This window comes from Anas platyrhynchos, chromosome 6 (assembly GCF_047663525.1).
Source record: "Anas platyrhynchos isolate ZD024472 breed Pekin duck chromosome 6, IASCAAS_PekinDuck_T2T, whole genome shotgun sequence".
NCBI classification, from domain to species: Eukaryota; Metazoa; Chordata; class Aves; order Anseriformes; family Anatidae; genus Anas; species Anas platyrhynchos.
This window is the reverse complement of record NC_092592.1, coordinates 35,958,853-35,985,591: the sequence shown is the minus strand read 5'-3', so window position 1 is coordinate 35,985,591 and position 26,739 is coordinate 35,958,853. Positions and strand designations below refer to the sequence as shown.

The 26,739-nt window shown below is 35.6% G+C and overlaps 1 long non-coding RNA gene across 7 annotated transcripts in view; it reads right to left on the bottom strand.

Annotated features, from left to right (window-relative positions):
- Window positions 1–8,948: 8,948 nt before the first annotated feature.
- The window catches only part of LOC106017591 (uncharacterized), a 125,038-nt gene continuing 107,247 nt past the window's right edge, over window positions 8,949–26,739 (bottom strand). For 6 of the 7 annotated variants that reach the window (XR_011810158.1, XR_011810163.1, XR_011810157.1 and 3 more), the window contains 3 exons: window positions 21,476–21,564; window positions 15,070–15,208; window positions 12,615–14,043 (listed from right to left, as the gene is read on the bottom strand). This is a non-coding gene — a long non-coding RNA (uncharacterized lncRNA). Of the gene's footprint in view, window positions 9,089–9,178; window positions 9,211–12,614; window positions 14,044–15,069; window positions 15,209–21,475; window positions 21,565–26,739 lie in introns of those variants that run through there. The other variant, XR_011810162.1, reaches the window with a different exon arrangement.

Genomic DNA, 26,739 nt, shown 5'->3' with positions numbered 1-26,739 from the left:
GAATGAGCCTTGAAACTAGGCAAGGCGCTCACCCCAGCCCATATATGTCAAATAATTTTGTATGTTTTAAGAACAGTTTACATGATACTGAGTGAAGATTGACAATTTTGTCAAATGTTCATAGTTTTGATGCAAAACCAGGTGCAGATTGGCAGCTAGTTTTCATTTGGGGGTTATTTACATTCAGAATTGTCACTTGACATAAAAATGACATGGGTTCAAATCCATTCAAAATGGATTTAAAAATTTTCAGTTTCTAATCTCATAAGTGTACAGACAACTAGAAAATTCAGAGAAAAAAAAGTCCAAATAGTCATTAAAATCTAGCCTGGCTCAACAGCTGAGTAGCTTCTCAATGAACTACAATAAATGATAAATAATTAATCTAGATTTTAAGAAAATCTACATATTATTTTGAACATGTAAACTGAAGGGTGTTGTAGGTCTTTCCTCATACTGACTTTATTTCTGTTAGTATTATTTTATTTTATTTTTATCTAGGTCACCACAGGGAAAAACTCCCATTTAGCTTTCCTGTTCTGCACCCAACACATCCGTATTCCCTAAGCATGCTCACAAAGCCACCCTGATGTAACTGCTTTGTGATGACTGACACTTGGGACAGCCGAGACTGAAGCACAGGCAGAGCTCTCATCTAGGCGGGTGGCAGCCAGGAACTGAACCTTTAAAATGTCTTTTCCCAGTTTATGGAGTTAGTAAAGAGTTTTAGCTTACTGAATAGGCCAGACTTCTTGGAGTACACTGCTAGCACAAATAGTTTAAATAGTTTAATTCAGATAACTGATATACTGTCTAATTCAGATAACTGGAGATACTATTAGACCTCATTTGTCTATTACAAATTAGGCTGTTAATTTTGGTAAATTAATTTTGTTTGAGACATAAAAATTCAATTTTCACCAATGAAACCTATTCCTAGGGCAGCAATCTTTGCTTAGAGTAGAATAAATGTCTTAGGGTGCCAAGGGCTAAGGAATCAGTATACATCAATGAAGACATTGTTCAACGAAGGCTTTGTTCTAGTTCTAAGCCTACAACAACCTCACAAGGAGAGACCAGGAACCTCAGTACCACTGCTGATTTTTGGAGAGTTTCATCTCCACTGCACAGCCACAGCCCTCAGTAGTAAATTTAACCTTAGAGAAACTCCCAAGTCCTGGAGAGGCTAGTTAAGGAAACGAGAATCAAGACTTCTTAAAAAAGTTGTAGTTATTCCGTACATGTCTGCACAGATGCATATGGCAGCTGGGAAGCTCCCAGTACCAGTGGCTTTGTCTACCTGCCAAGCACACTGCTGCTGATTTTGGTCCTAAGCTGGTGTTCTCGCGGACACAGAAAATTCAGAGAACAACGCTCAGAGGAATTATCAACTTCAGGCAGCATGATGTAGTCATGCACATTTTAATTGCCCTGAATATCATATTTAAACATTTATAAAAGCAAATTGTTAAAGTTTCTGTTTAGTTACTGTACAAGTGCCTACAATTGGCTCATGATTGTGCCTAATTAAACCGTTCTTCTAAACATTAAAGTATCAGCATGTTTCAGTACTTGCCATTTACCAGAACTGTGTTAAGTATATAATCTGAAAATTTATTAGGCTTGAATGTATGTGCTTGGAGCCATCTTGTGGTCCAGAACTACACTGCAATAAATGCATTACTGCTGCCTGGAGCAGGGCATGGGCAAAACCTGCCAGCAGCCACTGCATCCTGCGCATCCCACCCAATGTGGAGCGTTGGCTGATTCAAAATCTGTCCTTTATAACTGTGCTTGCCTATGACAGGGACATATTTTCAGTCTGCACCTAATAATCAACCTCTTGGTGAAATTTGATAAGACTAGATAGTTAAACTCATGCATATATGAAATAGATATATATTATTTATAAGCCAACCAACCTTTGCAGCACTGAGGCTTTAGTACTCTACTGTGTATATTGTTGCGGGATTATGGTTGCAAAATTATTAATGCTCCCATAACAAGCCTGTGATAAATTGAAGTCCGTAACATTTACAATATATAGTATTGTTGTGCTGTATTTAATAAGAGGCTGTGACTTAAAGCTGCTGACTTAAATCTGCTGTTTTTAATCGTAAGTAATACTTCATGCCAAGAATGTGGCTGTACTGACTTCAATGAAATGGTTGTAGTTATCTTTTCTTTCCTTTTTTTTTTTTTTTTTTTTTTTTGCTTGTAAACTTAGTAGAAACTTGGCAACAGTCACAGTAAACGACTCTTGACTCAAAACAACAATGAAACAGGACAATTAAATGCAAGAGGGAAATGGAAGAACAAGGATAGTATGAATAGTGCAAAACAGGATAAAATGGCCACTTCTAGAATTGGACAGAAGTTGCAAAACAAGCACGCCAAACTTTGAATATGCCCTAGTGGCTTAGTACTCAGTAACAATAAAGTTCAATTTGTTCGTATTTCCCTTGGATTTTTTGAAATTACTGGCCATTTCATTTGGATTTTCTGTTTCAAGGAAGCCAGAATATCGAAGCTTCTCAGAGCAGGCTTTTGTTCTATCCTAACTCTACTGGAAATAGCCCCTGGAAAAGCAAAATGGGCTGAGAGAGTGTATTAGCACAGCTTCAGACTCTGCATTGCCCTTTAAACAAGCCATTTGTTGCCCAGCCTTAGGAATCAGAGGCAGTACGGGCACACTCGGATGCACAGGAACCTGCATTCCCAGCCCTGGGAGAGCACAGCGTGCTCGCTGCAGTGGCTCCAAAATCAACATGTCAGGGGGTTCCCGGCAGGAATATTGCCTTATTGCCATTCTGTGGGCTTCCTCAGCCACTGATCATGTTGATGATATGTAGGAGGACAAACAGGATCTTCTGCTAGATGACAATTACACCAGTTTCTAAGCTGTAGCTGTGAGCTAATGTGAAAGCAATTTCTAAACCAGGGACTAAGAAAACTAGTCAGCAGGGACTTCCATCCTCTTTAGATTTTGTGATTTTGTGAGATCTGGTACATTCGCTTACATTGCAGCAAAAGGAGGAATTTCTTTTTTCCTCACATTCACGTCTTACCTTGTTGAATGCTGAACTGCGCCATCAATAACTGCAGAAGCAGAGAGATGCTCCCATTTCCCTGACTGGGACACGCTGACATTGTTCTGTCAGTCACGTCACACAGGTCAAAGGAGGGCAGGAATATCCCAATTTAATACCAATTTCCATGAATGCCACTGAAGGCAAACTGCAATTAGATCTGAGCACTCAGCACTACGCATCGTTTGGGACTGAGGGGAAAAATCTTGTCCCACATTTCCTCAGCTTGAACCCTGTATTTCACACTTCACAGCATTTACTTAATCAAATCATAGTTTATCTGCTTGTTTGTATTCAGCAGCCACTGCTCTTTGGCCCATCTTGCATGATGCAAATTTCTGTCAAATGATGTGTGGTTTAACTCTTATCAAATACAACCCAGAGTGAAGGGTATATTTTGCCAGTACACAGGAAGAAGAGGGACAAGGTGTCAAGGAGTATTACCTTTTAGATGCCTGGAAAACATAATAATAATTAATAATTTCATGGTTTCCTGCAAGAGAGTCTGAGAGACCTTGGAGCTTATTTTTACCTGAGGAGCACTATGATGGCCTCAGTTCTTTATTACTTTTGCTTTGCTCTCTGTGTTATCCACATTTTAAAAATCAGCAGCTCTGCAGCTTGAGCAGGCTAAGGAGTTGTTTGTGTGTGTGTGCCTGTGTTACTGCTAATTTTGCTGCAGATCTTCAAAGTGAAGACTATTTATTAATTAAACAGTGGCTGAATCCCAGCTCACAATATAAAGCACCATGTGTTCCAGGCTGGTTTGATCACAAGCCACTAATATTGCCTAGCTGGGAAAGTACCCACCGTTTATTGAATAATCCTATAGTTTTGGACATCAGCAACTGCATGATTTGGCAAACCTAAATGCAGTTCTTTAGGTGAACCAGATATTGATGGCCATGCATAAGTTGAAACTGGGAGCAGTTGATGAAGTAAAATGATTTAAACTAGCTCCACTGGGCTTGGTGCCATCCCAGGCTGTGGCAGCGTGGATGCTGGCCACTCCAGGTACACAGTCAATATTTAGTTTTCATTTAATCAAGCAACTCTGTCTCGTTTTAGAAGTAGAAATTAGCAATTCTGTTGCTGGTCAAGGTTTCCTGGGAAAGCCTCAGGCAAATATTAAATATTTATTTGCCTTTTAAAACATATTATGAATTTTTATGTATTTGTTTATAAATTATGATAACAGAGCAAACCATAGCTAAATCATTTCATATATATTTTACTTTCTACAACTGCCAACAGATTTTAATCAACTAGTTTTAAAGAATGAGCTTTCATACTCTTTGATGGTAAAGAGAAAGCGGTTTAACATTATGCTGTACCAATATTGCTGTGTGTAAATATTGTACTGTAAAACTATTCTTGGTTAAAAGATCTCTTTCTGCTGTGCAAGTATCCACGAAAGGATCCTAATGTGGATTCAACCATAAATTACAAGGTTTTGAAAAGGATATCAACTCAAATGAAATGAAACTGTGGGATTCCCACAGAATTCCAGATTTATTAAAATTAGTTCTGCGTATTTATCACAATTAGTGTTGTACGACAGCAGTAATGATGATTAACTACTTATTACTGTGTTTTAAGAAGGAATCTAATATTACTCTGAATGTTTAGTCTCTGAACAAAAAAGCACAGAGCATCTTTGTTAGCAATTCAGCCCACAAATATAACAGGCTTTCTGTTAAAGTTCCCAAGGCTTTTAGAGGAAGGCTTGACATGTTTTGTGCTCTAATTTGTTCTAGAGGGAATATTTAACTCAAATGCACTGGAAGAGGGGTACCAGAATGCAGTAGGCACTTACCAGAGTTAGCTTAGAGGCTCTTACACTGGGCTGGCAAATGATAATGTTGCAAAGATACATATTATCTAAAATGCTTTATAATATTATCTTTAGAAATGCATTTAACTAAGCACACCGGGAAATTCCTATGTAAGCGATAAAACTCTTTTTCTCTTCCATTAGGTTGACTTCACTGATTATTCTAAAATAGGTATTTTTTTCTTCTTCCTATTGATTTTATTTTATTTTATTTAAAGGAGTAGTATGGAAAAAAAAAGAGAGAAAGAACGAGAGAGAGAGAATTCTACTTTTACAGAAAGATATGAAAAAGAAAATGTTTTCAATAATTCACCCTTCTTTAGTCACCAGAGTTGTTAATGATAACGCGTGAATGTGATAACTAATCAGTTATGCTAAATTTGTGCTGAATACAGAAAAAAAAAAGAATATACAAACACTTCAAACTCCTTTCTAAATACCAAAATTCTTAAAAGAATGTCCCTTTTTCAGTATCTTTAGTCTTCTCACTTTGTCTTCCAATCCCGTAATTTTCTTACTAACTAGAATTCACATTGTCTTATTTTCTGTTGGGAAAAAAAAAAAAAAAAAAAAAAAAAAAAAGCAGAGTATTTTCTAAAAACTGGACATGCAATGTTCAGTATTTGTATATATTTGTATATACCAAAATAGAAGGCTAGCTGTAGTACAAAATTATGGATCTCCATTTTGCCCAACATTCATGAAATTGGGACGTGATAATTTGAATACTGGCATTCCATGGATGCTTCCTACACACAGGTGGGATAAATTAAATGAGTGAATTACTGGAGTCAAATGGTAAGTTCAGTTACCCTTATTTTTATGTCCTCTGTGATTTTCTGGTTATAGTTTTCCAGGTCTCTTCTGATTCTTCCTATTTCTTCTTCTTCCTACCCAATATTTTTAGTTTCTTTTTCTTCTCAAAGAGTTATACCTTTTTCCAGCCACATTTTATTGCTCCAGCTAATCAAAAATATGTTTACTGGACTGCAGTGTAGGCCTTGATGGAGAAAGGGGATAAATAACCAGCTGATGTTTCAGTGCTGGAGTTATCATAGTTAATAGAATGATCCTTTCCATGTTCAAGAATTGGAATTGAGAGTTGTTTAGATTTATAGTGGTAGAAAAATATCAAAGCATTCTCACATCACTATAATACAGAAATAACCTTGATTTGTCATTATTTCTGAAGTGAATGTGAGTTGCCCTCCTTTGTAATTCTCTGCAACAGCAAAGAGCCATTGAAAGGCTATGTCTCTAATTCCGGCTAGAGGCAATGAAAAGGAAGTTGTTTAGATTTACAATAGCAAACTAAGAGTTTAGCAGTGTAGTGCAGGAGGCCACTTTTGACCAAAGAATTCAGGTTGTGATTTGTTTCAGTGCTATTTTCAGTCCACATGTGTGGGCTGAAAATTCACATCTTTCCTTTCAGGACTAGGTGATTTTGATCCTAGACCAGAAAATATTAGTCAGGTTTATTATTTAATTGGTTTTAAAGGAAGCACCTGGATATACCATGAAGTTAATATTTCATACTATATTTGCTATGGTGCAAAGGCATAGATATTTATTTATAATAAGAAAAGGTTAGCTGTATTTTGACAAGCTATTTGTGGGCATGCCGATGAATCTTCAGTGTTCTCTGAAATAATGGCAATGTTCTCACTTACTTATTGTTGTGTTTTTATGAAACAACAAAGGTGTAATGGTAAACTGATTAGTTACTCTTTGAGAAGGGCATAAAGTTTCTATGTTTACCATATTTAAATTTAAGTTTCCATGGCTAGACTGATTAAAAAAAAAAAAAAAAAAAGAATAATCTCAGATTACAATAAACTCTGAAGAGATAGTAATGGAAAGGTTTTGTAAACACAGTAAACCAAACACAATCATTTTATAGGTATGAGGTGCATTTTTTCATCTGTAAGTACTTGTAAGTCGTGAACACTGGATATTAGCTCATAATTTTCCTTTCAGTGACTGAGAGCACAACAGTTTTCTGCAACTGTATGAGCTTCATAGACCTGGCAGAAAGATAAATTTGTAACTTTGGTCTACCAGGGATAATTTGAGGGGAAAGTGCTGTGCTGGAGCACTTTGTCTTTGAAAAACAGAGCCTCTGTTGCCTCCTGTCTAGGTAGACACTGCTGTAATGGTAATCCAAATTAGCTCAGTTTCAATTTGTGTCCAAAGCACTTTCAAAAGTCACACTGAGCAGGGCTTGTGAAAGAAAGTAAGAGTTCACTGGTTTCCTGTGCTAAATGTCTCTGTGGGGGGATCTCAGTCCTCCCTTTATCCTTCAGTAGTAGGTCACAAGACAGGCATACAGTTTTGCATCAGACACGTGATGGAAAAGAGTCCACAGCACAAGTTTCTGTGGAGAAATCCATGTTTCCTAACTGTGGCACAGAGCCACAGCTGCTTTTAAATTTTCCATCTCTTTCAAGCTCTCCACAGAGTCAGATGCTAAACTACAGTCAAGAGAGTAGACAAATGAGGCTAAAGCTCTGTGAGTCTTCCTCCTTCACAATAAATCTATTACAGGAATTCACTTTGTATCTAGAGACAGCAAACACTGCTCAGAAAACATATGAGCAGGCAATCTGGGTACCTGATTCACTCTCTGAAAAGTAAAATGCCTTGAATAAAGAAATTAAAATAACTAAGATTAAAAACCAAGTATTTCTTAAAAAAATGTAGCTCTATGCAGATAATAATGATAAATGTAGATAAAAATGAATGGGTGTGAGAGAAAAATGGCTTAAGTTCAGCTCCTGAGATATAATTGTCTATTGTCATTATGCTTTGCAATTTTGAGTTGTACAACTCTCTTTTATGAAGCCTGTTTCAGAACAGTCTGAAACTTTTGCTATTCAAGACATCTGACATAAAGAAAAATACAGTCCTGTGTAGAGCAGGCACCTGTTTTACACAGATGTCATGCAGTATTTATATTAACATTTTAAAATTTAGAACACTCTCTTTACTCAAAATTGAGTTCATTTTGAAACATAGCTCCAAGCTGAAAGAGAAGGAAAAATATTTAAAGCCCTTCTTTTTTTCTTTGAAGAGCATAGCAATTTCAAAGGCACACAAAGCCATCACAGTCTAAAATGAGATGAAGCTACCAGTTCCTAACCACGGCCTTTGGAGTTCTTAGCCTTGTAAGATGTACTTTTAATTATCATAAGAATTGCATAAGTATTTAGTAACATACTTGATATTGTAGAGTTTATCATATATGTGTAGGACTTTACATATATACTTATTATAAAAATAATAGCTCAAATTATGGAATGAATTAAATCTTGCCATACCATATGGGAAAGTTATCTATTATTTCATGTACTGCATGATTCTAAATATATTTACTGTGACATATCGCTAGTAAAATAACTTTTGACATACTGGCTGCCATAGGAAAAACTGCAATACCTACTGCTCTCAAAAGCTTGTATTTTTATTGCAACCATTAGGATTACGGTAACAATGACCTTCAGTGTTATCAATAGTTATGACTAAAAGCCGTGATTATGGTTTCTTTGTTCTCTCCCATTAATCCCAAAGATCTCGTTCTCTTCCCAGTAACCCACAAGTCTTCGGGCAAGTCAATTACATTTAATGGGAGCTAAGAAACTCCAAGAGGATGCTGAGTTCTGGGTGACCTTCTCCACCTAGGGGTATGAACTGCGCAGTATAAACAAACATAACCCTGTATTTCCAGGGTATTTATATATAAGCAGCCTTGGAGCTTGTGTCACAAGTTGCCATTTCTAGATCTTTAAAATATCATTGCAGTAAACATTAGTGTTTTGTTTTTAAATTCCTCTTTGTTTCAAAGAGTAGTTGAAACAACAACAGGTTGAAAAGCCTCCATCAAAAAAGGAAAATACAGGTTTTAGATTAAATTAATTTCTTCGCTGATAGGATCTCATTTTTGGGAGATATATTTTTTTATTTTTCCTGCAAGGTCCAACAATGGAAACATTTTGCTTTTCAGAAAATAAACATAAATTATTTTCCACAGAAACATGGTGTCTGACCAGGTTTACTGAAACAGTGACTTCTTTACGAACTACCTACTTCTTCCCAAGATGACACATCTTGGCACCCATGCAGAGAACAAAGACAGTTGTGCTGCTTGTGCAGCAAACGACTTCACATCCTGTGAAAGGAACATTACAGTTAAACATTATGCTTTCCTTTCCTTTTTCATCATCCCCACACCTTTGCTTCTGTAGTAAGTTGACTTTACCTGTCAAGAGCACACCAGATGGGAGGCTGCCCCTGCAACAAATATATTTTGAGACACGGAGTAGTGATAGAAACTCTGAAAGCTATCATCAAAGCAATAGAATAATGTCCCACAGAGAGAAGGAGTTGCACAACCCACATTTTATCTCAGCAAGACTGCACAGCTAAATGTAGGGATCACTTTGAAAATGAAAAGAGGGTGAGAATTTGATAAGATACTGATATGATTTTATATCTCATTTCCTATAACATTTATTGAGCAAAAAAAAAGAATCTCAGAAACTCTCAAAATATTCATTTCAGGATTGGGCAGAATTGGAGAATCTTAGGGATAAGGTACTGTGCTATCAGCTGTGATAATATCAGTGGAGCCTCTGCAAAAGAAAAACAAGTTATGTGGTAAACAAAGGGGATCCCAGCAGAGCAAAATCTTACTGCAACATCTGTGTTTATCCTGTAGCTGTTCTACTGGAGGCTTTTTCACAAGGAATGCACAAGGGAAAGTCTGGAAAACAGGGCAATATTCTAGTCCTTACTAGGCTGTGTTGCATATGCATACATGTTAACAGCACGGCACAGCAGTGAAGTTGCACAGTGAAACAGTTCGTGCTGAGTACTTCATGCCTGTTGTGTGTTTGGGGGATTGCTCCAGACTGTATGTAGGCTCATCACTAGAACTTGATACCCATGAGGGATAGGAGAACATTAGCTGAGTTTTCAGTTCAGTTCCAGATAAGGTGGATATTCCAGCTTATTTTCATCCAAATAAAATTCAGCAACTGTGCTCTGAGATGACATCTCATTTCTTGTCAACTTCTGTGATCTCTTAATGACATCATCCTAGTCCAAACTGGTTAGGAGGAACCTTCTGGAGGATGTGAGTTCTCAAGAGACAAATCACATCATTAAGAAGCAGGCTCCCACTGAACAGAGCTGAGATTTTTGGTCACCTAGAAATCCCCAAAAAATCCCACAAAACTTTGTTCTACAATATATAAAGACCTTCATCAGAAGGAAATATGCAGCAATTATAAATTATAAATCTAATGAGTTCTAATTCAAATTCATAGAATCATAGTATTATTTAGGTTGGAAAAGAGCTTCAAAGACCATCAAGACCAACTACCAACCTGACCTACCAAGTCCTATCGTTAACCCATTTCCCTTAGCACCACGTCCACAAATCTCTTAAATACTTCCCTCGGCAGTCCAATACAATGTTTGAAACCAGGTTGCATAGAATTTAGAAATTGGAAATAGCATCTTTTACTTGCTCTGTAATGAAAGTACACATGGAAGATGCAGGCAACACCCAGGACTTTTCAATTACAGATCTACAGATGACAAATACATCATTATTACTTCTTTTTATGAAATCTACCTCTGGTACTTTATGCTTAATGGATAATGAAATATAAAATCTAAGTCACTACTACAAAAAGTAGGACAAAAAAAGCCATATTACTCTGCTGCCTTATACCTAGTCTGGCTACAAGTCTATACATTTTTCTTGCCATATTAGAAGCTACAGATTTTAGTAAGCACAGTTTCAATATTTATCATGTGCATTTTGGCTCAGGGCTGTTAGTGTTTTTAGAGTAAAGCTTCTTGCATATATTTATAACTTAATTCCTTGCCAAGACCCTTCAGATCTTGGCCATGAGTGTTCAGTTCTTAAGATGCTTTTACTATTAAAAATACCTTTAATTTTTCAAATAATAATAATATATTTTTAATAAAATACATTAAAAATGCTTTCATTTCATGCTCCTTGGACTCAGGGAGAAGAAAGGGTAAAAGCTATGTTAGGCATTTTCTCCCTCCTGTTTCTAGCCTTTACCATGCTCGAAAATGCACCAGTAAATAAAGCAACCCACTTAAAATGTTCTAGCTATTGCTAAAATATATTTTTTTGTCCCCTCTGCACTAGCCAACACTCATTTTAGTGATATTCTTGGAAAATTCAGCTAAGATATAACAGAAAATTAGTTATTATTATGCTATTTTACTAGATGAATTACCCAGGAAATTCTGTGGAGAAGAACTCTTACCCTAGCATATTTTGAAACTTTATAGAACAGGCTTTGTACATACTTGTTCATTTCCATGCTACACAAGCCCACAGTAAAATCAGTGTTAAGTTTTTATTCAGGCTTTTGCACTTCTGTACTGTGGCTGCAGGAAATAAGCCATTAAAAACAACACAAAAATATATAATATGTTCTATTATTAGTACTATTCATCAATACTATTACAAACAGCTCCTAGAGAATAAAATTAAATCAGTGTTGTTGTCTTATGTGTTATTCATAGGGATAACAAGGAACAGTCTTGGTCCAGGAAGTTCACATCTATGTAGGTAAGTCAGAGAAGAAATGGGGAAGGGTTGATTATATTGATTTCAGGTATAAAAAGGGCAGATCTGAAAACCATTTTTCATTTAAATCCTGTTGACTTTCATAGAAATTGGGATCATAAAAAAACCTGCCTCAGAATGTTTACCAAAAATCTGAATTCATCATGGTATTCATATCACCTCAATTTGTCATCTCATATGTTGTGTAATTTAAGGCAGACATTTAAACTTCCTTTATAGTCAATGCAGACAGAGCAGCATCTTAAGAGAGGAAGTCATACTGTTCATTTTTGGTACAGATTTGTGATGGGATAAATTGCTTTATGGATGATATGCCTGAGTATGATGCTATTTATGAATGTAAAAATATATGCAGGTTAAAATAAGCTAATTAAAATATTTCTCATGAGGGCTAAAAGGCTTTATAATTTTTTCATTTTCTGTGGTTTTACCTTTGTTTTCATTAAAGCTAGTTTGACAATATTTGTTAGTAATTTTTAAAAATGCATCCACTGTGAAATATATTTTAAAATATGCATGGGATTTATTCAATGAAGTCATCTAAGCCATAGGATCTTTAAACTCTAATCATCTATTCACATGTACAAGATATTATAAACTACCTAGTCTCATGAACTTGACTCTAGGAGTGACCTTGCATTTCAAAGAGGTATTTCAAGCTGATTTCCAACCTCTTGAGAAAGAACTCAGTCAAGCCTAAAGACTTTGGCTGTAGCACAGATTTCAGCAGATGCCAGCAGATGCCAGCCAGTGTACAAAGGTTAGGTCCCAAGTTATAGGTCAATGTAGTGTTTAAAATCACTGTAAAAGGAAATAGGATTTTAAATGATGGCTAAATCTTTTTGAAGATTGCACTTTTTGACGTCAGCCAATCTCTCCTCTGGCAGGGGCACCATTGGAGTTTTAGATCTTGGGCAACCACTGCTTCTCAGAACTGGTTGCCAAGTTCACAGCATGTGTTTCTCACCAGGACCTGCAGCTTGCTTCAAACGAACATAGGCTTCTATTTAGTAACTCCTTTCAAAATCGATACAACAAAGATTTGCTGTGGCACCAGACAGACTTTTGCAAACAACCTGGCATTTATTACTCATTTGGAAAACGTTATCTTAGGATTCTTAAATCAGAAGAAAAACAAGAGGTAAAAACATTTTTGACGCTGCCTATCTCCTTGTACCCTTCTCTAAAAGTTTCAGCTTCCCCTCTGTAACATTCACAATGTTTGCCCAGTTTCCTGACATGTTCTTTCTTTCATTCTGGGTTGCAGTCATTCTGTTTTCAGAGGTTCCATTCTCCTTGTCTGCCAAAGGCTAAAAATATGTCTGGTCACTCATCTTCTACCAGTGCATCCAAGATAATCCTATTCATATGCTGATGGTCCTTGAAAAGCTCTTCATTCCAACCTGGCAAAGCCTACAAAAGTTACCTAATTCCCTTCAATTCTGCTTTTCTGGAATAGAAGTTTTCCCTTAGTCCTGACAGAACCAAAGTAAATGGGTAAAATGAGCCAACACAGCAACTGACAATACAAAACATGAATGGGTAAAATTAACCATATCCATCTTTCACAAGAATAACATTAAAATTTAGCACCTCTCTCACAGCTACTCAAAAAAGATGCTGTTGGTTTAAAAATAATGAATTTTTAAATGTAGCAGCTTGGATTTATTTTTTTTTTAATTACTTTTTTTTTTTTTTTAATATTCACATGGCAGGCATTCATGGTTACAAACAGGAGATTCAGACTCTGTCCTAGAGTGTTTTGGTCCAGTATGGTGCAGTGGGTGCATAGGGACAGAAATATTATATGAGAGCAAGAGAAAAAAAAATCTTGATACTGAAATATTAATTCCTGAATCCCACTGCTCAACATTTATCTTTCAATAAAGGAGAAAATTTTCTGGTGAAATGTGAGAGGGCCCTGAACACATCGTTCCTTTTCCCAGTGTTTTGGGGCACATGGCAGGGCTTCCCCTTCTCTCTGGATGAGCACCCACAGCAGTACAGACAGCCCTGCCCATGGGAGCTGCTGGATGCTGAGGCTATGCTGCAGCCCCCTCACCCAGTTTCAGCACCCACTGCACTACAGCCACCCGCACCATGCCCTGACAGGCTGTGTGCACAGAACAAAAACAGCTTAGCTTGCAAAAGACAAGAAAATATTGTGTAAAAATGCCATTAAGGACAGAGCTCTGAAGAAAAATAGCTATAGCACACCCATAACTAACCACAATCTCTTAGCTCTGATACATCATTACAGAAAGTGGCATTAAAAGACTCTATAGTATTAACAGAATTACATACTGAGCTGTCTAAGAGATCCAGATGGTTTCTTCCTAAAACACACACTCCTCAGTTTCTCTCTCATACATTGGCTTCCCTGCTAGCAGCTCAAGTCTGCAATGCTGTGAAAATCTGTAATGTGAGCTGCTGTTCCATTCATCCTTCCCGTGCCAGGGAGTGAGATGGTTTCAGAAAACATTGGAATCCTACAAAAATGAACACAGGCCATGAATTATTGAAGACAAGTATTAATATCTACAGAATAAATAATATATGTTGAGGCAAGTCTCAACATTTTCAAACTTCTTTTGTAACTTGACTCATTGCTCTTTGCATGCAAAATTATACTCATATAATCTACATTACAATCAACTAAATACTATTTTTGAAAATCCAAATGCTTTTGGATCCAAATCCAAATCATTTTTTTTTAATATACTTAGCTCCACAGAATGCAATACAGCAGGAGGCATTACTTTTACTGGTGGACCAGAGATGGGTTTTCAACATCCCTAAAGTTTTAGACAGAGAAGATTTGAAAAACATTACAATTGGATCATTTAAATTTGAAAGGTAAAAAGAAATTGAAGATTAGCCACAGAACCATGACAGTCTGACTGAATTCTTTTATGGTGTGCAGTAAATTCTATTGTAGTGATGGGTACCAGGGGACAGTAAGAAGATAAAAGGAAGTTAGAAAGATGGATCCATAGGATGTCAGGAAGTGATAAGGTTGAGCGATAGTACGTTTGCTGACAGTGACAGCTTTTGGATTTGTCATATACAGAACTAGAAGCATGACTATGTGACAGCTTCTCAATGCAGTCTTTGTGGCTCTTCATGGAGAAATAATCCTCTCAGAAACTACCATGGCTCTGGACTTAAACTTTTGGCAAAGATCCCAGAAAAGAAATTTTGGTAAGAGACTAAATTATGGTGTTTTTTTTTTTTTTTTTGTTTATTTGTTTTATTTTTTATTTTTTATATATATATTTTACCAGCAGATAAAAAATATCAATTTAGAAAGTGTGCCTGAGCAGCAGAAAAGGGAAGAAGTTCCATATATACTATATATACATATTTTTATCAGACTGATCTTCAAATGACATTATAACCTCTCTTTTCAAAAACGTGTCCTACATTTTGTCATGTAACTGCAGTTGCCTAAAAGGTGGAAAACAGACCACAAGCAAATTATTCCATACACAAATATCCTAGTACATATGACTGACCTTAGAGCAGCAGCCTGGTTGAGGACTGTGATGGCAGAGGGTGTTTTTGCTTTTGGGTGTGAAACTTCTCAGATACTTCAGGTTAGCACTTAACAGAGGCTGTTTCCAGTTACAACAGGTGTTTCTGGAGTGCGGTAATCTAAAAACAGGAAAAGAATAGTTATGCTTCCATCAGAAATAGAAATATAAACAATTTTTTAAGGATTTTTTTAAAAATCAGTTAACAGAGGCTTTTCATATTGTCTGTTTTAAAGTGAAGAATCTTATGAGAGCTCCAGCAGAGATTTTCCTGCTCCATGTCTAGTAGATGAGACTTCTGAAAAAATGAGATTTCAGTGGTACTTGGATTAGACTAGATGCCTGAAGATACAGGCTTTACGGATTCATACCCTTTGAAAAGTCTAGAAATTCTAAATTGCTTTCACATACTTAGGTCCAAAGAAGACCAGATAATGTGTCCACCACATATATGTGAACCACAAGTCAACATTTCTCAAGCAATCAGCATGCAAAGACTGTGCCAAAATTGTCTCAGAAGGCAATGAAAAGCCAATCTAAGGCTGCTCTGTTATCAGAAGGCACCGCCCCATCCTTCCTCTTGATCCTGGTTCCACGTAATTGGCCTTAATTTATTGCTAATATTACGTGGCCCACAGGGTAAATTCAGTCACTAGGTAAATTCACTACTCAAACAAAACCATTTAATTTTTGGAGGTTACATTTTCAGTCCAATGATTCACTGCAAAACTGCTTGAATACTAATGCTTGCTTAAAGAAGGAGGAGGGAACTTGCAGCTGGAGGAGGTGAAGAAGTCAGATAACCCCTTGAGATGGTGAGGCCAGTTATGAAAACGCATCCTAATATTCTCAAAGAGTCCTTTATCCCTAACAGTAAAGCTTTGAAATATTGCGCATAATAAAAAACAATTTCATATCCACAGAAGATTTCAATTAAATAATTTCTAAAGAATGAAAGATTTTAACACAATCATTACATCTTTCATTTAAGAAGCGGTAAAATAGTCTGCCCTGTAATCACCTCACATTTGAGCAAGCCGTAAATCATACAGCTGTATATTCCAATTCAGAAAGCATTTCAATTTTTATTTATCTATATAACAGTTAGGAAATATTATGAAAATGAGTAGTGTTTGATTGATTTTGGTGATTTTGTTTGCACAATGATTGTGTAGATTCCCTTTACAGTGATCAAAATAAACAGAAGTAAGGACCAAAATAATTTCCTGAAATATAGCGAAAAAAGTAAAAATCATGTTTAAAGTAATATATTTACTTTCCAGCTTTAACTTTGGTATAGACAAAGTAAAATATGTTAGTTGCTCCATAATGCTTAAGATTTCTGTACTATGAAAGCAGCTTGGAAATATCAATTTTCTACTACCAAAGAAAAAATTAAAATGAACTTTTCTTTGTAGTCTAGTTAATGTAAACACAAAATGATTCCCTTCCTCCCTGCTTTTAGTGACAGCTAACCTCGTTTCTGTTTTGTCTTCTCTTGAGTATATCTATATTATAAAATGATGAATTTTTAACTTATATTCTGTGGTGTAATGGTGAATTAAAAAAAAAAAAAAAAAAAAAAAAAACAGAAAAATGTATTCAACTCCATGGTGTTCTAGGCTGGTCCACTTTTCTGTTGCTTGAATGAAATTATACAAATTCATTTACCAAACTTAACTTAGTCCTCAGTAATGTCACTACACTGTTTTGGCCCCATAAATCTGAAATTATTTTAAGTTACTAGAATTCAGAATTCAGTGCTCTTCAAATCTAGGCAGTTATCTCTATAATAACAGCTAATGTAGAATAAGCATTATGAGTAAAAGCTTAAATATGCATACCTCACTTTGGTGCTGAGAAATAAAAGCTGTCTTACAATAATATTGAAATGAAAAATGAATGCAACAGCCAAAGTTGATTGGCTAAATTGCAGAAGAATATTCGGTATTCTGTATGCAGAGCTGCCATAGCACATAAGAATAGAACCCCATATAATTTAATCCAGTTAAAGTAACTAGAATTTTATTCAGATTAATATAATTTCAAAGCCAATGTTATTATGTAAGTAAATTTATACATGTTTAGAATGTAGATTTATTCTGTTGTAATCCTTGCCAATTTATCAGACAGTAAATATATATATATATATATATTGGCTTAGACTTGATGCCTGTATATATATATATATATATATATATATATATATATAGAACAACATCCAAACCAGGACAAGTATTTTCTTATTGAAACCAAATGAAAAACAGCCTGCAAGAAATTTGGCCATTGCTTTCTGTATTGCCACATAATAAAACATATAGCACCATATATATATATATATATTTCAAAAGGTAAATTAAAACCCTTTTGATGTCTTCATACGGGAATTCGTTATTACGTTTTAACAAAGGCAGCAACATATCCCAGCATTGTTTAAAGTTTAGCCAGGTCTTTGAAATATGTGACCTCTGAAAATTGTCCTGACATTTTCCCGTTCCCATTTTGAAATACCTCTGCACTTTCTGATATGTTTTCTCTTGTGTTAAAATTAATGATCTAGTTCTGTAAAGATTTTCTTGTAACACAGACTAGTACAGTGATATAGATCTCCCTAAATCAAGATGAATGTTTTATAGCCTTTTTCTTCTAAGTCACAGATTCTTCTGAGAAGTTGCATGAATCTGGGACTTTTTAGTGACTAAGCAGAGTGGGCAGGTCCCCAATCACTGAAATCAAATCTGCATGTTTGATGTTCGTAGTATATAAAGGCAAAGCACCCAAGAACTGGCAGCCAATTCAGAGATTCTGCTGTCTCTGTGATATACAGTATGTTACCTTCTTTAGAGTTATACCGGGAGTTTCTCAATACAAATTGCTAATTTGAATTACTCCGGTTAGTTTGCAACTTGGACTAACTGAATGGCTGGAACTCGAGTTTATGTTGGACTCCAATGGACAAACAGTGATACATGTATATCATATTTGTGCGTAGAGGACCTCTGCCCCTTCCCAACATAGGCATTTTCAGGTCTACATATACAAAGGGTAATGTATATAGCCCGTGTGTGTCTTTGTTTGTGTGTGGTCTGGTTTTTAGTTTCATTTGGTTTGTACAGTTTTATTTTCAGTCTTTTCTGAAGAATTCCCACCTATAATGTGATTTTAAAGATCTGAATATACTGCTGACCATTCCATCCTCATCTCTTCCAGCATCTTCAACTTGATCCTTATCCTCTGCAACTCAGTAGGAATCTATATATAAATATGCATTTTAATGCAATATGATACCTTGGAGTAAACTTTTCAGCCTTTTTTTTTTTTTTTTTTTTCTCTTACTGACTAACTTGTCAGTTCTGCCACAGAGGCTGTCGGGTGCTACATGAAGTAAATGCATTCTGTGAATTAATATTTATAAAGATGGGCAGTAGGATGTGATTTTCATGAAAGAGATTTCATGCCAAATACAAAGTATTTGTGTATTAAATTGACCATCTTTAAAAGAAATAATGCATTGAAAGATGACCTTTACTTATTCATCTATGCCATCAGCCTTAATTCAGAAACCCAGCAATATCCTTTAGCAGGATAATTATATAGTTAACCTCACACACAAATCTTCAGTATAAAAATTAGGCATACGGACTGAATGATATTTCAACTTTCAGCTTCCATTCTACCGCATTTTGTTAGGCTAACAAGAAGAACCAAAGAAATAGCTTGTAAATTCAAGGACATTATCCCGAGTCCTTGCTTGAATTCAAATCAAGACTAAAAAATCTGTGACAGAAATACCTCATGTTACTTGCTTCATTTTGCAAAAATCTGAATATCATACTTCAGAGGGCTCATAAGTGCTGTTTGTTCTTGTGCTGTAGAGAGCTTGAGATTGAGGTGTCATGGCAGTGGGTGAGCAATCTCATCTCCCATCTCCCAGTACACATTCAGGAGTCTGAGGATTCATCTTTGATGAAAGAAGGATGATTATGCTTCCCTACAGAAACACACTTACCTGAGAAAAGTGATCTAGAAGCAAACTTCCTTAAAAGAGTGCATAAATGTTGTAATATTTGAAGTTTCTGTCCTGCAATAAGGAGTTTGTTGCTTATAGAGTACCTCCTGAAGCACATTACAGCTTTTCCACATGCAGACCACCAAGGGCATTGTGAATGAGCTGCAGCAGAGGCTGTGCACTCAAGCAATCAGTATACGGATAAATGCTGTCAGTTTAAGGACTATTACTTCCCCAATGGCTTATTCAGGGTTATGTCAGTAGAAAAGTTCTTCAGTAGAAATCAAGGTGCTGTCATGATTTCAGATGTATTCAGACAAGCTAGCAAGTTGCAAAAAATAGCTTTAAATCATACCTATTTTCCATCCTTAGACCTGGTCAGGAATAAATGTGGATTTTTATTTATTTGGTTGTTGCTTGGCTTGTTGGTTTTTTTTTTGGTTTTTTTTTGGTTGGTTGGTTGGTTTTGTAATTACAAATAAATGCATTAAAGTAAGTTTAAACATGTTCCCTAAAACTGGCAGACAATAGTACTTCCTGAAAGGTTGCACTGACAGCCAGGGACTGGCAGAATGTAATTTGGATATATCCACGCAGAACATCATAGCAGCTGCTGCCTTGAGAAGATTTCCTTCCTTTCAAACTATGCCTAGATAATCTAGATAATCTTTCTCTAGTGCCCAGACTTGTTCAGTGATTTCCATTGCTGTGTCTGTGCCCTTCCTTCTTGTCCAAAAGAACATCCTTTGTGATGAGATTTGGAAATCATTCCAGAGGTGATGTTTCTAATTGCAGACTCACTATTTTCATATGTGTATATTGCTGCAATTTCTTTCATCTGCCTTTGCTCCTTAGTAGACTATAAGATGTTTAGTTTTAACTTACAAATTCTTAATGACATAGTTAAGGAGCACTGGCTAAACTTTAGCTACAGGCTCTAAGCTGATGCCTAGTGTAATGGCCTTTTCTCAATAGAAATGCTATAATTTCTCTTTTCTTATCACAGATTAACATCCTTCTGTAGCTGAACAATTAAAATCAATACAATGGTAATTTCACTGGTTATCATGTTCTTCTGATTATAAAAGACTTCATTTTGTGGAGCATTGGAAGAACGTGATAATCAATGCTAAGAACTCCCTAGGTATTAAACCAATTCCATGTTTTTCTGTAAGTAAACACAAACACATATTCATCTCACTCAACATGGATTCCATTGGATTCTATGGAGAGTCTGGGCTCCATCTGAAAAATGCAGCTGACTCTGTTTTCCTCAGGTAGTTCTGCTTACTCTTACTTTCAGACAGCAGACTTAATGAGGGAAAAGAAATTACCTCAGAATTAGCTTCACAGGAAAAGCTAGCTCAAGAATTGATCAATTTGATTGTTTCAGAAAGTTCGTAAGTGTATCATTTTTCCTAGCTGACATATCCCTCAGAGAGATATTGTCTATAATGGAGCAAGTTAAATTATTAATAGCTTTTTTAAATGGGCAGGCTTGTCACAATGTAAAATTGGTAAAATAGGTGAGCTATGGAATCTATGGAGAATCATCTATCACTGTGTACTAAGTAACCTTCATGTACATTCCCAAGTGTCTTTAAGGGCTTTTCATCTGCAACTTGTGATAAATGTGGGAGAGTTAATATCCATAAACTCGTTTCTGAGGACAGAAAAAATATTACAAAACAGGAACAGGACAGTAGATAGAGAAACCTGTAGGGTTTCAGAAAAAGAAATATTTTTCCATGAGGAAAAAGAAGAGAGACTTAGTTGTAGCAATGTCATTGTAAGAGCGTTGTACCTGTTTCCTGCACAGCTTTTACGTTTATTCTAAGACTATTAAAATAAGTAAAGCATGTAAGAGGAAAATGGCTTTAATAGTTGAAGTCTGGGGACTTCCATCAGCCCATAAAATAAATAGGGACACAATTTGTTAAAAATATAACTGCTACTACTAGGATATTTATTGTCTGTGATCTTGTGGAATAAGTGTCTGTAGCATTAATTAATGCAACAACATGTTGTTTGCCAAAGATTCATGCTCTTTTAAAGAGGGCCCTATAGGCATATTTGGAAAGGTTCCACAAATCACTGATTTATTCATTTTTTCTTGCGGAAATAAAGGTAACCTGAGTGCTGACAATCATTGTTTTGCTAAATCAACTTATTTTCCAAATACAGTGAAAGAGATTGAGGGCAATCAAGGCTGTAGGAACTAAAAACTGTCCACAAGACTTACATTTATTCTTCAGCTCAAAAATCTGCATGCTTCTTTGCAATTTTTAATAGAAGACAAATAGAGAATTAACATTGTTATAAAGACATGTATTCTGCAAATTTAAGTTTTAGAAGCAGAGAGAAAGATTAGCTACTTACTGCTTTTGATTTTCTTGTTTATAACTTAAAAGGTTTCAGTTATCTAGTTAGACATCAGAAAGAATAACATGATATAGGTGATCAGTTACCTATAAGAACAAAAAAAATTAATATTACTCAGGATGTAAACTGTATGTCTCAGTGGTTCAACTTTTGTCTGTAGGAAAATGATTGCATTTCAAACTTCTGATTTTTTTTTCAGTGATTAAATACAAAAAAATGATTAAACTCAAAGAGAATCTTGCAACGTCAAGCCAAAATGAACATTTTATTGTGCAAAAAAAATTCTATTTAGAACTTACAGATAATAATGCTAAGTCCACCAAAACACATATAGAAAAGATTTGCTAGCTAACAACTGTAAAGCCTCTACTCCTTGACTTTGGCTCATGTCCTGCTCTTTTTAGTCAACAGCATAGCAGAGAAAACCTGATTAAGACAGAAGCTGTTTGCACCCTGACGTTAAGTGCTTTGATATCATCCCAAACAGCTGTGGCAAGCTGAAATAATCAATTGGGGTCATCTGTTCACTCTCCAAAAAATCAAAATCTATTATTATCGTTAATAAACATACTTCTTTTATTCTTTATGGGCAGAACTTTTCTATTATCTTCTTTGCTCTTAGCCTGTTCTTCAGTCCCTATACAAGCAGGCCATTTTTAGTGGTGTTTTGTATCTTGTATTGCTGTTGCTCTCCCAGCTGTGCAAAGTAAATTACTGCCATTCCACCTGCTACATTTGGCTTGACAGTTCTCTTTTCCTGTGACTTCCAGAAATCAGAGGCAAGTTTTTACATGAAATTCATCCCAAAATCTATGAGGACCTGTTCTGCTGAAATCTCATGCAAAGCCTAAAGACAACGATTTTTTTTTATTTTTTTTTTTGAGAGGTGCTATATTGCAACACCTACCTATCCATAAAGACATCTCACCTTTTTCTTCTGATAGATGGTGGCTCAAGAAACAACTTCAGCATTACTACTCTTGAAATATCAAGGATACCTACTTCCCCATGTGTTCCACAATTTTGAAGTTGCTCCTCCAAAACAAATTCTTGACTGACTCTTTCCAGTACCATTTCTAACTGTTGGGTCTTATGCAATTAAATTTCTCTTTTTAAAAGACACTATAATAGCGAGAAAAAAATCAGTTAATTATATATTTATTGTTTATAAGATAACATTTTAATCTTTCCTTTCCCTACACTTCTAACAGTTCAGTCATGCTTATTTGCTACAAACTTCAGTTAATTTCTTAGCAAGGGCCACAGGGAAATTGAGGAGGTGCCCTTCATTAGTCTTTCTTGTAATTATGTTTCTAACACTGCTGTCTAAAACAGCTCTCAGATGCCTTCAGCTCTGGGGCTGTTTTGAATCTTGTCACTGTCTCATTACCTGACATTTTTAGAAAACTGCTAAAACAGATAAAGTAGTTTAACATGGTCACTACAGCAGCGTGTGTCCAGTAACTTCAGCTAGGAAGGGGTGTGAGGGAGTGCATTCAATAGTGTATCAGTGCCAGGCTGGATTTGGTTTCTTTGAATTTTGTGATTTTCCTGCTAGTGGGTATAATCCATACAGATTCGACCATTCTTAATAACAATACTTAACTCCATTGCAACCATCTTAAGGACCATATGGCCTTGATTACACAGGCAGAGTCAAGGTATATTTGCTAATGTAACTGGAACAGCTAGTGTGCCCCTTAGCTGACAAATCAACTATCTTTCTGGTATTTGATATAATCTGAAGGAAAATACAGTATTTTTATTTTTAAAATTGGCACAAATTTCCAGTCTATGGAAATATCTGTTCATTCTCTATCATTCTTCTCTGTGTCTACCTTTTGAAAAGGGGTCTGTTCATGAGCAAAACCAATTTAGGAAGCATCAGGGCAGGAACGCCTGAAAACTATATGGTTTAATCAGGGTATGATATGTCTCTCTCTCAGGTAACCTTAGCCTACATGTATTCAGCTTTTACTTAGCAGTGCATGGTTTATGCTCTTTTACAGACATATCTCACTTTGGATCAGCAAGGCTCTGTTAAAAGGTGATTGAATTTATATTCATCACAGAAAGCAATTAACTAAAAGGAAAACATTATTAAGAACAAAGAGCAAAATACCAGGTGGGAAGCAGCAGAAACAGAAATAATGTGAATGCCCTGTTAAGTCCCTCAAGTCCTCTTGCCCACAGCTATACCTTTTCTCTGTTTTTCCTGGGAACTGTGCTTAGTCTTCTCTTCTTGGCAAAATCTATACTCGTGATTTTATCCTGATGTTACTGTATTAAAATTGAATGCCAAGAGCTTTACAGTTTGATAACATGATGTGATATTGCTTTTAATCCCAAATGAAATAGCTGTAATAAACATTACATAAAGCAAAACAGCACACCAATTAGAAATTCTAGCAAACATAAAATAACATCACTTTGTGTTTTTTTTTTTTTTTTCTCTGATTTAGTCATCGGATTTCATTTTTCATTTTGTGCATTACAATTTTTCTAAGTGTTTGTTTCTAGTCTTAGTGTTTTGCTATTTTCACAGCCACAAAAATCACAGGACTCATTACTCTCCCTGTTTGTTTTTTTTGCTTGCTTATTAATTCGGCCTGAACTAATCAAAAGGAATTCTACTGTAGCATTAGTTTAAGATAAGGATCAACATGGATCAAAAAGCATGGGTTTCCATTTTGAGGGAAAATTCTGTTACCAGAATAAAACTTGCATATTATTTTTTTTTTTAGAACCCAAGCTACCAGTTTGAGTTAGAAACATCCAAAAACCTACAGCTTCTCAGTGAACCTGACATTTGAGAACATTAATACACGCAGTGGATTTCCTGGCTTTTCTACAAAACACTCCCACTGCAAACTTAAAACTCAGTGCCCTGAGGCATCCTATGATTAATCTTTTGGATCTTGTTTTGAATTCAGGAAGAGTTCATTATACCTCAAATCTTTTGAATAAATTTCCAAAAAGATTTTATTTAGGTGGAAAAGTTAATTTACATCTCAAAAGAGAAGTGGCCTTACTGGAAATAAATTACATATATATGCAATTTAACATTGTCAGCTTCACAAGTTTTCTAATAAATCAGAAATATTTTATCATAATCATTAAAACATGCAGTTGAAAAAGTTGAAATATACTTTCAGATGAGGCAGAAAGATGTGCAATTTATTACTAGAAAAAAACATTTATGTTAAAGTTAAAATTTAGCTTCATATTGAAAAGTTAATTAAAGCAGAATTTAATATTGATGACATTTTTAATGTAAGAAAAAAAAAGGTGACTGTGAAATCCAAGTGTGAATGCAGCATAAACACCCTTGTCCAGGCAAGGATTTACCTAAAATCAGAGGATTAAAGACCACTACCTCCTACCAGTGCCTGGGGCAACATACTCACTGGCCAGAACCACATTATATACCAAATTCACACCTGTAGATGTAACATTTCTGCCTTGCAACTGGATCAGGCCTTGCTGTAGTTCTTGCTCAGATAGCTCATCCATAAAACATTACACTTATGTGGATCTGCACTGAAGAAAAACATTTTATTCCAAGCACCTCCAGAAGAGTTTAAAACAAACACTGGTGTGTAATTTCAGCCAAGAGGACTATTTTAGTTCAGATAGGCACCATATTAAACACCGAATAATAAGACAAATTCCAAAAATATTGTCTTCAGCTGACATCTTCAGCTGTCTAGCCAGTACCAATGGAAGGAGAAAGACTGTCATCTTCCAGATGCCAAAGGCACAGTGCAGGTATATTTGCCAATAAATCATATGCTCAGCTCATCACAAGTCTCAGCACTAGACTCTCTTGAATCTGCAAAAAGACTCAGTAAAGCCTACAAATAAATCCCAAGCATTATATACCTGAGCAGGGGAGAACCCAGCAGCTGGAGGTCCTTATCAGGACTTCCACTTGACTTCATACATCACATTAGGTACTCCTCTCTTTGGAAAATCATTACCATCATGAATATCCTCATTGTTATCACCTGTGATGCAAAAATCCAAACAAAGACTCCAGATGCACTGGATTTTATTTTTGGTAGCTTTTGTTACGCACATGGATGTTAAATTTTTTTAAAGCATTGTTTTCAAAATACCTTTAGTTGATGATCAGTTGCCATTAAAATAAATAGAAAAGAGATTCCAAATCAAATAGGCAACATTATTCAAGTAATTTTGGAAGGGCATAGGCTTGTGTCTACCAGCATCTGTAGCTGCAATTGTTTTATATGCTGGTTAAAGAGAGCAATGAAAAATGTGTATGACAGAACAGCTTCAAGATGAAACAGTATGCTAGTTTTTCACCTACTGCACTCAGTTTGGAGTTTAAAATATTTTGAAATTGGGAAAATTAAGAACTCTTCCATCTGGATATGAAAGGCCAATAGGAAATAACAGTCTTCCAATTACCTTAGATAGTTTTCATTTACTATCCAAAGATTACATTTGTCACTTCCTTCATAACCACTACAAATTGGGGGCTTCTCTCTAAGTTTGACTGGGTACTAGGAAGGTCAAGGTGTGGAACAAAGGCATACAATATCAGGTTGTGACTGCCAGGACAAGTACTGGAGGCACTTCTGTCATACTGCTACACTGAATGTGAAAGACATTAATCAGCTGTCCTTGCTTTGGGGTACACTAGGGAAGAATGTGCTGGTATTCTGAGAACAGTTAACATTCTCTATAATATTGTATATGTTCATCAAACAAGGTAGTTAAGCTATTTTTCAAATTATAATAACAATAAAAATACAATGGAAGACCTGGAGTAATGAGTGCCATATGTTGCTTGAGTTAATAAGATTTAGTAAATTGTGGATTAAAGCTCTGGAATTCTTTCAATGTAAAAGCACTTGCTACTCTGTGATTTGTGCCCTGACAGTGTCAAAATGGACTCCACGCAAAAACACTTGATTAAAAGACATTAATAGTAGATTATATGGAAGTTAATTTGTGAACTATTGCCTGAAATGTGTGCCACTGAGCTGTTAATATTACTTTAAACAGAAGCATCAAGAAAGCATGCAGAAAATTATATGTATATTAATGTATAATATAAAATATTCATTAACATACATTAAAGTAAGATAGCATCCAATTAATGTTTAACCTTTAAATGACTAACTAATCTCATTAATATAGTCAACATTTGCTGATAAATAACAGAAATTAACTGCAGTTATTTCCTCTTCCACGTTTAGGAACAGCTGTGAAATCATTGTAAACACAGAAATTTT